The sequence below is a fragment of the Physeter macrocephalus genome, chromosome 4 (genome assembly GCF_002837175.3).
Source record: "Physeter macrocephalus isolate SW-GA chromosome 4, ASM283717v5, whole genome shotgun sequence".
Taxonomy (NCBI): Eukaryota; Metazoa; Chordata; class Mammalia; order Artiodactyla; family Physeteridae; genus Physeter; species Physeter macrocephalus.
This window is the reverse complement of record NC_041217.1, coordinates 44,628,953-44,645,683: the sequence shown is the minus strand read 5'-3', so window position 1 is coordinate 44,645,683 and position 16,731 is coordinate 44,628,953.

Sequence of the window (16,731 nt, the reverse complement as noted above, 5' to 3'; positions counted from 1 at the left end):
AACAGTGAGAGGCCCGCGTACCGCAAAAAAAAAAAAAAAAAAAAAAAAAAAAAAAGAAATAATCCCTGACCTCAAATGACTTGTTACAACAACTTCTGACACATTTTAAAAGATTCAATACAATTGAGAGTACTCACTATGTACAAGGCACGGTAAAAAAAAAAAAAAATTATTATTGCAGTGTCCTAAATAATATCTCTGAAATGCTGTGATTATCAATTAATTTTTTGTCCTTGTTTTTAAAAAAATCAACAAGTTTTACAAGATATTTAAAACAAAGAAGAGTCCTCAGTCCTCCCACTGCTTCCAAAGAAAATGACTTTCAACTGTAGGTGATTTTCTTCATATGTACCTCCATACTTTAAATAACATGCTTGTATCGCTATATCATGTTCTTTCAGTTGTAGGTATTCTCTGTTGTCTTCCCTCACTCCATCACAATTAAACACATACACACACAGTCAGTTCCCATTCCTCATCATCACAATATATTGACTAGATAAGTGTATAGTGTTTATATTATTATGAGTATATATGTTTTCAGAACAGTAGTCAACTATGATCATTTTTGCAAAATGTTTTGCTTTCTCTGGAGTTAATAATTTCCATTTAAGTTTAGTTAATTTTCTAATCCTTAATTCAGTCAAACAGTCTGTCAGGTGTTTAAATTTATTAATGTATACTATTAATTTCATTTTCCTAAATATTTCTGTCTGAGGGCCTCTGACCTACTCCAGCTTGGACTTGTTGCATAACTATCATCCTAGGATCTCCCTTGACAAACATCTTGGAGATTACTTTCACTTCTCTCCTACAACAGATGTCCTGTTTTGATGGAACACAACCTTCATTAAGTTCATGAGAAAGGATATATATAAGGGAAACAAATTTTTTTGAGACCTTGCATGTCTGAAAACATCTTTTTCCCCCCCCTCTACGTGCATACTGAGTATAGAATTCTAGGTTGGAAATAATTTTCCTTCATGATTGTGAGGCCATTTCACCATTGCTTTCTGCCTTCTAGTACTGCTTCTGCAAAAGCAAAAGACATTCTGATTCTTGATCGTTTGTATGAGACCTCCCTTTTTTATTTTTTGGAAGTTTATAGGATCTTCTCTTTGTCTCCACTGTAAATTCATGGTCATGTGCCTGGGTATGATCTTTTTTCATCCCTGGTCATATATACTCAGTGAGATTTTTCAATCTGAAAACTCATGAGCTTCAGTTCTGGGAAATTTTTGTGAATCATCTTGTTAATTCCTTCACAATTGTTTTCTTATTTCCCTCTGTCTGGAACTCCTATTATTCAGTAGTTGGACCTCTTGGACTTGTTCTCTGGATTTTTTTTTTTTCCTTCTCTCTAATTTCCAAGCTCTTGCTCTTTTTGCTCTACTCTCTGAAAGATTTCCTCAACTGGATCATCCAAGCTTTCTGTTGAGATTTTCATTTATGCTACCACGATTTTCATTCCAAAGAATAATTTTTGCTATTGGAATATTATTTTTATGTAGCATCTTGTTTCATAAATGTAATATCTTCTCTTGTATTTAAGTTTTTTTCTCCTTGCCTAGTTGCTATCTCCTCAAACTTTCTTTCTTGTAGTTATTCATTTTGGTTTTTATCTTTCTATTATATGATTTCTTCAACTTTCTGGTACTCAATTGCCTTTTTGCTCATATTTCAGAGTAGGACACTAAAAGCTGATCGAAAGCTTTGAGCATGTCAACTCTGAGTTCGAGTGTGAAATGATATGGCTGATTTGTTTGTTAAGGAATCCCTGAATTGTTATCTTTAGCTTTATTTATGGACTGGTCTGATCCCCAGAGAAGGATCTTCCAATCTCCTGCCTAGAAGGTCTAGGCCTAACTGCCAGTATTTTGGAGTCAACTGTGGTAAGAGGACTTAGGCCTCACACATTCACATTCTCCCATGTTTGGTACAGTACTCCACATTCAACTGTGACTGATGATCCTCAGATCAGAGACCCTCTGTTTTACCCTCTACAAAGAAAAAGTCTCTAGTCTTTTGTGGGAGGCAGGGAGTAGATAATCAATCAGCAGCATAGAGTGAGAGATAAAATTTAGCTATCTGTTTCTTCATTATCTTTCAACTAATATTCCTTTTTAACATTCCCCCTACTTTTATTTCTATTTCCAGAGGAACCTGGTCCTGCTAATTCCTGGCTTTTTAAGCATTTCTGCAATGCAAATCAGTTTAGTTCTTGGCTTTCGCCCTGCTAGTTTAGGAGTCCGTTTTCACTGGACTCTTCTCAGTAACCACCAGTCTATCCGCTTCACAGCATATTGGAATGTCATTAATTTTGTTTATTCTCCTGTTTTCTAGCTTGTCAGTTTATGGCCTTAAATTTTTTTTTAACTAAGTTTTAGTGAAGTTTCAGGAGGGAACAAAATTAGATGCATATGCAAAAGGGTTCTCCCTTTTACTGAGAACCCCCCATTTATTTTTTTGCTGGGAGACTAGTGAATCAAAGGAATTTAATCCAAACCAAAATCATGAGACAGACACCATCAAAGGCTAACATAGCTCTCCTCTTGTTCCAGTGGGCCGTTATGAAGAGAAAAAAATGGCATGTTTCTCCACACAGACAAATGAAAGCCCATTAAAATATGGGTAGGGTGAAGCATTACTAATCAATGACATATTTCCTCCCACAACATTGATTTAGAATGTACTATTAGTAAAAATTAATGCCTGCTTTTTTATTAAAATACTTTATTTTTAGAACAGTTTTAAGTTTACAGAAAAATTGTACAGAAAATACAGAGATTTCCCAAATACCCCCCTCTCTACCCCCATACAGTTTCTCCTATTATTAACATCTTGCATTAGTGGAGTACATTGTTACAATTGATGAACCAATATTGATGCACTACTAAAGTCTGTGGTTTCCTTTAGGGTTCATTCTTTGTGTTGTACAGTTGCTGTATTTTTTTTGGGGGGTTTTGAAAAATGCATAGTCTTATATATCCAGCACTACAGTATCATACCAAATAGTTTCATCACCATAAAAATCCCCTTTGCACCAACTATTCAATCCTTCCTTTTTTCCCCTCTCCAAATCACTGGCAACTGCTGATCTTTTTACTATCTCTACAGTTTTGCCTTTTCTAGAATGTCATATTGTTGATACTATACAGTACGCAGCCTTTTCACACTGGCTTCTTTCACTTAACGATGCACATTTAAGGTTTTTCATATCTTTTTGTGGATTGATAGCTTATTTCTTTTTATCGCTACATAACAACCCACTGTATGGATGTACCACAGTTTGTTTATCTACTCACCTATCAAAGAACATCTTGGTTGCTTCCAAGTTTTAGCAATTATGAATAAAACTGCTGTAAACATTTGTGTATATGTTCTTGTGTGGGCATGAATTTTCAGGTTATCTGGGTAAATACCTAGGGCACTATTGCTGGATTAAATGGTAAGATTATGTTTAGCTTTTTAACAAACTGAGGAACTGTCTTCCAAAGTCGCTGTACCATTTTGCATTCCCATCAGAAATAAATGAGAGTTCCTGCTGTTCCTCATTCTTGTCAGCATTTGGTGTTGTCAGTGTTTGGAATTTTAGCCATTCCAATAGATATGTAGTAGGACCTCGTTGTTTTAATTTGCAATTCCCTAGTGACATATGTTGTTGAGAATCTCTTCACACATGCTTCTCATATGTATATCTTCTTTGGTGAGGTGTCTGTTCAGATCTTTTGCCCATATTTAAATTGGGTTGTTTGTTTTCTTATTGTTGAATCCTAAGTGTTCTTTGTCTGGGTACAAGTTCTTTATCAGGTATGTGTTTTGAAAATATTTTCTCCCAACAGATGGCTTGTCTTTTTATTCTCTTAACAGTGTCTTTCACAGAACAGTCTTGAATTGTAGTGAAGTCCAACTTATCAGTTTTTTCTTTCATGGATCCTGCTTTAGGTGTTATATCTAAAAAGTCATCACCAAACCCAAGGTCATCTACATTTTCTCCTATGTTATCTTCTAGAAGTTTTATAGCTTTACATTTTAAATTTAAGCCTGTGATCCATTTTGAGTTAATTTTTGTGAATGGTGTAATGTCTGTGTCTAGATTCATATTTTTACATGTAAATGTCCAGTTTTTCCTGTACCATTTATTGAAAAGAATATCTTTTTTCTTTTGGATTGCCTTTGCTCCTTTATCAAAGATCGGCTATATGTGGGTCTATTTCTGGGACCTCTACACTTTTCTGTTGATCTACTTGTCTATTCTTTCATCAATACCACACTGTCTTGATTACTGTAGCTTTATCGTAAGTCTTAAAGTCAGGTAGTGTCAGTCCTCAAACTTTTTTCTTCTTCAGTATTGGGTTGGCTATTGAGTCTTCTGCCTCCCCATATAAATTTTAGAGGAAGTTTGTCAATATCCACAGAGCAACTTTCTGGGATTTTGATTGGGATTGCATTAAATCTATAGATAAAGTTGAGAAGAAGTGACATCTTAACGATATTGAGTGTTCCTATTCATGAACATGTAGCTTTCCTCTTATAGATCTTACACATATTTAGTTAGATTACACCTAAGTATTTCCCTCTCTCTCTCTCCACCCGCTCCCTCAATTTGTGCCAAAATAAATGATGTTTTGCTTTTAAGTTCAAAATCCAATTATTCCTTGATATGTAGGAAAACAATTGGCTTTTGTATATTAACCCTGTATCCTGCAACCTTGCTATAGTTGCTTACTAGTTTCAGAAGCATTTTTTTGTTGTTGATTCTTTGGGATTTTGTACATAAACAATCATGTCATCTGTGAACAAATATGGTTTTATTTTCCTTCCCAATCTGTATACCTTTTAATTCTTTTTCTTGTCTTATTACACTTGTTAGGACTTCTATTATGATGTTGAATAAGAAAGGGGAGAGGAATTCTGATCTGGGGAGAGGTTCCATGAGTAATTTAATCAGTCCCTGAACCAATGAAACCAGCATGTCTACAACTCATACTGTGGAAATATAAAAAAAGGCAATCTGAACTGTAGACTGTACATGCACTATTGGCATGGAAACAAAAGATTCTCACTCCCTTTCACCACCACTCCCAAACTTCCCAGCATGATTTATGTGGCATCAAGCAACATTCAATATCTAAGTGAGACCTCAAGAATGCTACTACAAAATAAATGGCTCAAGCTTGGGGCATTTTATCAGGGGCGGTGGGGTTATGGAAGATTTATCCAGTAACTTAAATCTCTGTGAGAAGGAGGTTTTTCCACATAGAGACAAGTAAACAACACCCCATTTAGTGGACTGTGCCTTAGAATAGCATGAAACTGGCAAGAGATGAGATAGATAATGTGACCATGCAAACCAGTTTGCCTGAGGTAGTTTTTGCCTGTTGTCTGAGTGTAATTATTAATAGTGTCCCCTTCATTATCAAAATTGTCTCAATTTGGGAGATAAACTATATGGTCACTCTACTTACAGGGGAAGTGAAAACAGTGAAGAAAGCCCCCATATGCTCAGAGAGTTCTCCAGAAAACCCTATGCTTACTCATGTAAGCTACAAGAGTCACCATGCTTAAAAAGAAGAGACAGAGATCATACAGTTTGGTTAAACATTCATACATGCATTAATAACAGGGCTTCCTGAAATCAGAGATGCTATAGCCATTGTTGCTCAAATAGCTGTCAGAGGCATTTTAAGCTATCAAATGGTTTTTAAACTAGATTATCTCATATCTCCCTGCTCACTTTCACCCTGCCTGGAAAGTCCCTCTGAATTTAGAAGTCCTTTACTGGTCTTTGAGAAAATTTCTATGCTCTGAGGAGCCAAATGTAGCAATAACCTGCTTCAGACCACAGGAAGACCCCTAGATATTTAGATGATCTAATAGTTTATGTTTAGAACTAGGTCACAACATTTCTTTCCCATTCAGGGCCTCCTTCCTGTTACTATTTTGAATATTAAATAGAGTCCTCAAAAAATAAATAAATAAATAGAGTCCTCAGTGGGAGGAACTACCTAGTGGATGGCAGAAAAAGTCAATCAACAAATAATTTTTGAGCAACCTCTATGTAGATCCTTGAGTATACTGTCCTTGGGTACAAAAGCTGGCAATATAGTCAATCAATCAATATATTAAACCATTGCTTTAAAAGACCATATTACCCAAATAGTATTGTGGAAGTACAAAATAACCTGATAATTTATGCAGTTTAGAAATTAAGCACAAAAGGAATTAGAAAAAAGGGAGCTGAATTTTTTAATAAGTATTGGAAGAGATTTGGTTTAATAAGAGGACAGATTGTGTGTGTGTGTGTGTGTGTGTGTGTGTGTGTGTCTTGGTAGTGAAGTAATGAGAATATCTTGGAAGTACTCAAATTAAAATAGCACCTCTCAAGTTAAATTGGAGCTATCATGTTGACATTTTGAAGAAAAGTAGTGATGCGAAGCAGAGTTGACCTATTCATAAACTCTAGATACCATAAATCTAGTGCTATTTAAAGAAATGCAGGAAGGAACTATAGTAGGAAAGGGCCATAAGATATTATTTTTTAAGGCAGATTAAGAAAACCAACTAGATCTTTTAGAAACTAAAGAATACCTTAATTGAAATGAAAAACCCAAGGGAAAATTACTTAATCTAGCTGATATTTATCAAAAGAGCTTCATGACTGTGTCAAAGGATTATTTGGTAAATGTAGAAAGAATGTATTTTAATCTGAGTTACTAGTTCTAGGCAATAGAAATCAACTCTGGCTGATTCAAATAGAAAAGGAATTTATTGAAAAGATGTTGGATAACTTATACAATCTACTGGAGAAGTGGAGAACCAGACACTGGGATACCTAGCCTTAAGTGATGCTCATAACAACAACTCGGATTGGTACAGTGAGGGCACTATTCCTGCTTACACAAAGCAATATTTGCAACAACCTGCACCACCAATACCATTAACACCAGACACTGCGTCACCAAAAGACAATTCTACCACTCTGCTCCAGGGAGTTGATCTTTCAGCAATTTCCCCTGAGTTTCTCAAAGTCTCATTACCACTAGCACCTGCTAAATGTTCTAGGAGAGTGCCATAAATGCAAAGGGTGCTGGAAGAGCAAGTATCTGGAATAGTCAGCTTCTCTAATATAAGATAGAAGCCCTGTATATATACAAAAGAGCTTCAAACACTAGGCAGCCAAAAAGAAAAAGGCAAATATCACTGCAATTCACTCTTGTAACTGCCCAACAGACGCAAACATACTTCTTCCTGTTCTTATACCACTAACTACTTCTGCTCAGTATACTGCAATATATCCTTCAACAACTGAAAACATGTTCTCCATCTCCCCAAAATGGGGACATCATCAGTTGGTGCAGGGGGTGGTAAACAATTTTTTCTAAGCTGTTCTTGTAAGTAAAGTTGTATTGGAACACAGCCATTCCCATTTGTTACACATAATCTATGGCTGCTTATGTTCTGCAATGTCAAAGTTGAACAGTGGCAAGAGATTGTCTCACAAAGCCAAAAATATTTCCTATCTGACCACTTACAGAAAAAGTTTACCAACCATTGAATTAGTTCATCCAACTTCAAGTCCACAGTTCCTGAGTAATGTCTATTGTTCCTTTAATCCTATCATTATCCCATCACAATATTCTGAAACCTCTAGACTAACTTATAAAGACAGACACCAACTACACATCCAATATAAAATAGTGGGGAAATAGAAAATATTTTTAAATAATTTAAAGAGATAAATACATACTTTATTACTTAACTCCACAATTGTTCATTTTTTTAAAAAGTTTTTTTTTTGATGTGGACCATTTTTAAAGTCTTTATTGAATTTGTTACAATATTGCTTCTGTTTCATGTTTTGGTTTTTTGGCCCCGAGGCATGTGGGATCTTAGCTCCCGAACCAGGGATCAAACCTGCACCTCCTGCATTGGAAGGTGAAGTCTTAACCACTGGACCATCAGAGAAGTCCCAACAATTGTTTATTGAATACTTACCATGTGCACTCTTCTATACACTGGAGTTACAGCTGTGAAAAAACTTTCTATTAGGAGTGACAGGCAATAAATATCGTTCAGATAGTGATGAGAAGAAAAATAAAATGGGTGGGGGAAGGAAATATATGGAAGAGCAATAGAGTTGCAGATTTAGACAGGGTAACCAAAGATCGCCTTGCTGAGAAGTTGACATTGAATAAAGACCTAAAAGAGATGATGAGATAAGATATGAGTTATGCAGGTATGTGGGGAAGAAAAATTGAGACAAGGGGAACAGCAAGCACTGAAGCCCTGAGGAAGAAAACAGGTGATGGTGAGAGTTATAGAATATGAGATCAGAAGGAGACAGATGATGTAGTCAAAAAGTCATTATGAAGGACTTCCCTGGGGCGCAGTGGTTAAGAATCCACCTGCCAATGCAAGAGACACGGGTTCAAACCCTGGTCTGGGAAGATTCCACATGTTGTGGAGCAACTAAGCCCATGCACCAGAACTATTGAGCCTGCGCTCTAGAGCCCACGAGCCACAACTACCGAAGCCTGCGCACCTAGAGCCCGTGCTCTGCAACAAGAGAAGCCACCGCAGTGAGAAACCCTTGCACCACAACGAAGAGTAGCCCCCCACTCGCCGCAACTAGAGGAAGCCTGTGCACAGCAATGAAGACCCAACACAGGCAAAAATAAATTAATTAATTAATTTTTTTTTAAAAGTCATTATGAAACCTTTGACTCTTTCTCTGATGTGACACAGCAGGGGAGAAAATACAGATCTATGCTACAGTTCTTCTTCCTGAAAATGGTCATGAGAGCATAGGAGATATTTATGAACTTCCTTCTTAAAGGAAGACTGCACATTCTCATTGCCTTTAGCCAGATATTCACCAGATACTCATCCTTCATACCTGAAAGATCTGAACCATTGGTGGTCCTGCCTGTATAATTTGCTGTAGTCTTCCATTACTTTATACCTCTGGATATGTCAATAACAGAAGGAGCTCCAAATGATCACCTGGTCTTCATGTATACTACTCCTGCCCCCATTTTGGAGTAGCAATCCTTTTTTCCCCGATATCCCAAATCAATTACATCAATAAGCCATCATAATTCCCCCCTTTTTTTTTTTTGTCAATTGGACCAGTGTTAAAAGTGACCTGAAATGACCAGATAAGCGTCTGAGTTTCAAATTTGATTAATTTACTGTTGAATTCCCTGGTAGAAGCATTCTTCTCTTGCTTTCTCAGACTAATAAATAATCAGAGCTCAGAGCTGTAGGTACAGGAAGCAAAAACATTTTGAGGAGACTATTATGCATTCATTTAGAAGATATTTATCAACAACTGGCATGGACTCTTTAAAACTATCAATGGTATAAAGTAAAAACAAGGAAGCTGGGGAACTGTTCTAGACTTCAAAATGTTAAAAGACATGACTACTAAGTGCGATGCATATTCGTAGATTGGCTGCTGTTTCAAATTTTTTAAAACAGCTATAAAAACATTATTGGGACAATTGAGGAAATTTAAAAATAGACTGGATATATACACCAATGTGAATTATCCTGAGTGTGACAATTGCATTGTGGTTACATAGTGTATGTATCATAACTGATGCATGTTGAATTATTTAGGAAGGAAGTGTTCTGATGTCTCCAACTAACCCTCAAAGGAACAGTAAAAAAAAAAACCAAAAAAGTGTGTGTATGTGTATATGAATAGTGCAACTGAAAGAGAAATAAAGCAAATGTAACACAATGTTGACAATTACTGAATCTAGGTGTTTATGAGCTCACTCAGAAAATACTTGGTTGGATGGGAAAAGAGGCTGAGTTTCATCTATAGTATTGGACATTTTGTCTACCTGATTATTGAGATCTTCCTCTGAAGTGGGCATCTTCAGTGAGCATTCTCAGGGGACATAAATATTCTAACATTCCAGGCCCATTCTGAGAAATGCACCCTCATACTGCTTTTCTAAAACTCTTTGTAAGCCACTCTTCAATTATTTTACTTCCAACTCTCTGACCGTTCATCAAAACTATTAGTTATTGTCCATGAATCAGTGTACATATTTACCTGTCACCTCTTTTTCTAAGCAAAGTGAACAATGCAATGACCTGATTCAAATTTAATTGATGGGGGTAGGAGGGGTTCTCTCTTCCACTGCCTTTCAGGATCACCTCTAAATGGAGCTGTAGCCTGACCCTACTCCCTAACATCCAGACTCATGTATCCAACTGAAGACATCACCACTTATATGAATAATACATGTCTCAAACTCAATTTGTTCAAAATTAAGCCTCTGATCTGTTCTTCTGGCTGAACAGAACTGTAAGCCTTCTGGTTGTAAAACCTGAATATATGTAAGCCAGGATGGGATTTTTTTTTCTCCTCAGTGAATGATCATAGAGAATTCAACATGAAGCCCTAGCCCTAGGTATGGGCTAAGGAAAAAGCAGCAGAAAATGCTGTAAATGTCACTTACTTGTACTTTGCTTATTCATGGCCATACATAAACCACTTTCTCTTGATGATGGAATGCTGCTGGGAACATCAGACTTTATGGCTTGGTTTATGGAGGGCTCCTCAGAATTCATGGCCCCCTGGTATCTTATGGTCAGATATTCAGTCTCTATAAGAGACCAGTATCAAAACAAGAGTTACTTATCAAAAATAGAGTAGCTACTTGCCAAAAAGAGTGTAGTTTTTCTCCCAAAATATAGGATGCCTCCATTTTGATTCCCCTATTAGAACTTTCCATCATCTCCATACAGCTCCCGGACCTGCCTTGATCAGCTAGAGAAACTCCTCTTGCTTTGAAGCCCTCTCAAAGCTGAGAACCTTTTGCGTTAACCTGAAAATGGGTCAGAGCAACATACTCACGAGGCATATGTTGCCTCTAAAATCCGAGGGGGCTCACCAAGCGCTGTGTCTCTTTCTTAGTGGTAGGTAGAGTAGCAACCTGATGTTCATTTTAGAGGAAATATCCCAACTTATTGAAGCCAAAGTGCAAGTAGTTCTGTGCCAGTGGTGCTCAAAGTGCATTTGATTATGTTATATAGAGAATGTGCCAAAGTTTGTTAGGAGAATCATACCAGGGCTTTAAAGCAAAACAAATCTATGCTCTCTTATTAAAAATTATATATTATAAATATATAATATATTGTATAAAATATAATAAATATATATATGTATATACATATATATGTCACTTTTTAAAGAAACAGCCTGTGGCTTGCTATACGGAGCCTTAGTAGATATTGATCCCTGGTGGGTACTGAATGCATGCCCATGAGATACCTGTATTCATCATAAACTTAATATTATCTAACTAGACATAAAGTCAAGCATCAGCACACCATCATCAAGTGGAAACAATGTAGACAGAACTATAGCCAAGCAGGTCCCAAAGTCACGAGGAAGTTATACGAATAGGTGGTTCACACTCCCAGCATGATGTTTCTGATTTCACTGCCATACCTCCCACATCCCACTTCTGTGGCCTCATGGTTATTTGCTTCTGATCACTTGCCTGCAGAGGGGAAAAAAAAAATCTAACAAAGTTTATAGAAAGCTCTGTACAATATGGTAGCTCTTGCCCTAAAAGGACTTCTGTGATATTCAGCTCCATTTAGGTGAACCCTGAAGAGCAGTGTGAAAGAAGTATCTCCCTGTGAGAAAAACTTCAAGAACTATAACTTAGTGGATACGCTGCTCCGTGCAACTAAAAACATTTTATATGATATGAATTTTCCATATAACACTGCTGCAGACAAAAGAGCTCTGTAAGTCAATAGTATGATATCCATTGGATTTACAGGTCTTGTCTTGCATCCCATCACTCAGAAGCAGTTGGTACTGATCTTATAGAACAGTGACATGGCTATTAAAAACTCAGTTACGGGCTTCCCTGGTGGCGCAGTGGTTGCGAGTCCGCCTGCCGATGCAGGAGACACGGGTTCATGCCCCGGTCCGGGAAGATCCCACATGCCGCGGAGCGGCTGGGCCCGTGAGCCATGGCCACTGAGCCTGTGCTTCCGGAGTCTGTGCTCCGCAACGGGAGAGGCCACAACAGTGAGGTGCCCACGTACCACAAAAAAAACCAACAACAACAAAACTCAGTTACATTGCCAACTGGGGGATCATGCTATATTGAGATGTGAAGATGGTGTGGTCCTGCAGGATGAAATAAATTCTCTAAACCTCTGATTAATATATGATGCCCTGGGAATTCCCTGGTAGTCCAATGGTTAGGATGCCGTGCTTTCACTGCCAAGGGCTTGGATTTGAACCCTGGTTGGGGAACTAAGATCCCACAAGCCGCGCAGTGTGGCAAAATAGATAGATAGATAGATAGATAGATAGATAGATAGACACACACACACACACACACACACACACACGTGTGTGTGTGTGTGTAATGTCCTTTCTCCTCTCCAGGAACCAAAATAGTAGAAATGGTGGTTATGCCGCCCACAGTTTAACCAATGACCCTTTCACAAAGTGTTTCTTTCCTGTCACCATGACTTTGGGTTCTGCTAGCTCAGCAGTTTTAATAATTAGGGTAGAAGTACATCCTTCAGGGACATAAGAATTTTGTGAAGTGGACAAGTAGAAATGTCTTTTAATCAGAAAATAAAGAATCACAAGTTAGATGAGAAGACAGGACTAGAGGCAGCAGTTTGAGAGTCATCAGGTATCAGATGTAAAGGTGTAAGAGAGGATTAATCCTCTGAAGGAGAATGCAGACTGAACAGCCAGCCAAAGACTGTGCCCTGGGAAATCCTGCAATCAGAGGCTCGATGGAATGAGAACAGACTGATGCAACTGTAATAAAAATCAATGAGACATTTCTAGTTTTAAGTGTTATTTGGCAGCCCCTGACTCAGCCTCTCCCAACTGCTGCCTACATTAAAAGGCAAAGAAAAATGATAAAATGTATACCAGTGCAGAACATGAAGACTGACAGGTTGCTCATTGCCAAGAGGAATTATCCTGATTTATGAGGCCAATGGAGTTGAATTCAGAAAAACATTTGGTGGCCCACCCATAGTCTGCTTCATGAGTCAGAGCAGATCCAACCCTCTGAAAGAAGGTAGGATGTCTGAGCATCCTTCCCCCAGTGTTGGCTTGGTGACTCAGAAAGCCAGGATCCATACAGAAATGCAAACTGAGCAATCAGCCCTCTTTTCCCTACAAAATCCCAAATCATGCTTTTTGGTTATAGTACTGTTAGAGGCTAGCATCTTTCTGTGTATTTCTGAAGACTGCGACTTCCAAAGTTCATTGGGAAAGGGTGGAGTGGGAATGGAGAAGCAGGTAGTGGTCAATTGCGGCCTGGCAGATTTGTCCCTATGAACAAAGTCTACAGACAGAGTGCTGGTCACAGTGTTTTCTGAGCTGATAGCAGATCATGAATTCCATTGGTTTGTTTTGTCAGAGAATCAGTTAGTTCCTATCCCTCAGGCAGTAACATTAGGACTACAGTGTCTCATCGAAGTATAGCAGAGCAAGGTAAGAAGAAACACTGGGGCTACCCTGGACATGGGCATACTAATCTGGCCTCTAGCTAAAGATCTAAGAGTAGAGCCAAAGGAAATCCATACTTCCTCCTGGGCATATGAAGAGAGAGTATACTACTTGTAGATGAGAAAACAAAGAGCGGAGAAAACTGTCCAAACTGACTTAAGGTCTTAATAATTTCCACCAAATCTAGCACTATGAAAAGCTATCACATGTTCGTGTGTTTTATTCCCTCAGGTTAGCATTCCTGGTTTTGTCTCCAGCACCTACTAACTAAGGTCAATCTTGCCTGACAATCTTTGAAAAAGATCCAGTTCTTGGTTCACCTTACCCCACAGATTTCATGTTTCAGATTATTGTCTGCTTTTCAAGACTGCAAAGCTCTTAGACTTGGGTCACCTTTTGCTCCCTACCCACAGCTAGTGGCCAGCCCTGCCTACTGGCATACAACTTGCCTCAAATCCTGGGAACCCTAGTCCATATCAGATACCCAAGCCCTTTTCTCAGCCAAGAGAGATATAAAAAATAATACAGAGGGCTTCCCTGGTGGTGCAGTGGTTGGGAGGCCGCCTGCCGATGCAGGGGACACGGGTTCGTGCCCCGTTCCAGGAGGATCCCACATGTCACGGAGCGGCTGGGCCCGTAAGCCATGGCCGCTGAGCCTGCGTGTCCAGAGCCTGTGCTCCGCAATGGGAGAGGCCACAACAGTGAGAGGCCCGCGTACCGCAAAAAAAAAAAAAAATAATAATAATAATAATAATAATACAGTAAAAGGAAAATGAACATAGTCCAGAAGATTCAGAGTTTTACTTATCTCTGAAAGTGATTTTCATTTAGAAAACTGTTTGACACCCTCAATAAGAAAGCAAGAAGTTATGGCCTGTCCAAAACATATTCAGAAGGACAAAAGAAGAGAAGATGAGATAAAACCCATACTGAGAATTATGAGTATGTCTGAAGAGTAACCCAAAAGAATTTGGACAGAAGTAATAGTAAATCAAAGACAAATTGAATAAAAATGTCCAGACCTAACAGAAGACTTAAAAATAAATTAATGAAATTAATGGAAGAAGACTCACATCTAGACATACCTTGGGAAAAAAATTAGATAACAAGGATTTTATAGGCATTAGGCAGACTAAAACAGATTACTTATAAATGACCAAAAATCTGGTAGTCCTCATTTAGAGCTTCCACTGTAACAGACTTTGTAACAAATTTGCAGGGATACAATTTGAAATCCAAGCTATTGTGTAAGTATGAACCAAGTGTGAGCCAATGTGTTCATGTGTAACGGCAAGAAAAAAATGAGAGACTTCAGAATAAGCATACCATTCATGTTCGCTTCTTTAAGGAAATCTTAAGTATGTATTCAACTAATTAAGAAAGAAATCAAAATAAGAGCTCCAAATGAAGAAGTTGTGCTATAAAATATGGGCAGTGGACATTAAAGCCCATTAAACATCATTCATTCATTCATTCATTTAACAAGTATTTATTGAGCTATTACTATGTGATAAGCGTTGGAAATGCAACAGTGAACAAAACTATTGTCCAGGAGTTAGTGGGAAATAAAGAAAATTCAACAAATAATAATAATTATCAATGTGTGCTATGAAGCATATACTAGAGAGAACAAGCCTATCTTAGAGGTCAAAGAGGATAAACCAGAAATGAAATTCTTAACTGAGACCTAAACGGTTGCTAAGAATTAGCCAGGCAAACAAAAGGAGGGGAGAGAGTGTTCTAGACAAACTGAAGAGCTCTTATAAGCCTCAGAAGCAATACAGGACATTTGAAGAATAGAAATATGTTTGGGAATTCCCTGGTGGTCTAGTGGTTAAGACGCTGCGCTTTCACTGCCAAGGCCATGGGTTCAATCCCTGGTCAGGGAACTAAGATCCCACAAGCTGTGCAGTGTGACCTAAAAAGAAAAAGAAAAGTTCACTGTAGCTGGAACTTGGAGATCAGGCTAGAAAGATAGTCTGGGCCTGGATAATGACTGTAAACCATGCTAAGGGGGCTGGCTTTTATCCTAAAGGTAAGTCAAAATATTATAGAAAAGTTTAACAGGAAATAGATGATCAGATTTGAGAAAATATGATTTGAAAAAATTCAGGAAAAAATTTCTTGTATGTAGATAATGGATTGTACTGTAGCATAGGTAAGTGGGTAGATTCAAAATATTTACCAAAAAAAGACATTTAGGAGACAACCAATAGGATATTGTGGGACTTCCCTGGTGGTGCAGTGGTTACAAATCCACCAGCCAATCCGGGGGACACAGGTTCGAGCCCTGGTCCAGGAAGATCCCACATGCCGTGGAGCAACTAAGCCCATGCTCCACAACTACTGAGCCTGCTCTCAAGAGCCCACGAGCCAAAACTACTGAGCCCGCGTGCCACAACTACTGAAGCCTGAGCACCTAGAGCCCATGCTCTGCAACAAGAAAAGCTACCGCAGTGAGAAGCCAGTGCACCGCAACAAAGAGCAGCCCCACCAACGCAGACATAAATAAATAAATAAATAAATAAATAATTTTTAAAAATAGGACATAATGAATGATTAGACAGTGCAGAAAAGGGAGAGGAGGAGTTAAGACTGACTAATAGTTTCTAGCAGGGGCTATTGGGTGGATAGTCATGCTGCTGCTGAGAGGGGAGATATTAGAGAAGGATCAGGTTAGGGGGATAGTTCAGTTGGGGACATTTTGATTTGAAGAACCTAGAAATCATTCAAGTAGGCAACTGGGTATATGAATCTGCTGCTCAGGGAAAAGATCTGTCCCAATGTATAGATTTTTGAGTTAAAAAGCAGTTGTCAAAAAGATTGGCAGACATCAGGAGAGGCAGGCGGGAGGGGCCCTCCAGGAGGGGTGGGAGAGGAGCAGAGGGCGACTGCTCCACCCACTCAGGCCCAGGTAGCCTGCTGAGCTCCCAGGTGAGGTGCCCTGCCTTCTGAGACCAGGGGTGGGGGGCACACCTGGGTCCCTTCTGTTCCTTGAGCCTAAGGCCTACCCACCACAGCCCCCAGGGCCTTTTCGAGCCCTGTGGGTCCTAAGCATAGGCCCCACCCACCGCCCAAACCTCACCCTTGCTTAGGCCCCACTCTCCACAGCCAAGGCCTTCCCCCGTTCTCTTTTTTTTGTTTTTTCTTTCTTTTCCCTCTTCCAATTTTTTACTATTGTTGTACTGATATACCTTCCAGTTGTTGAT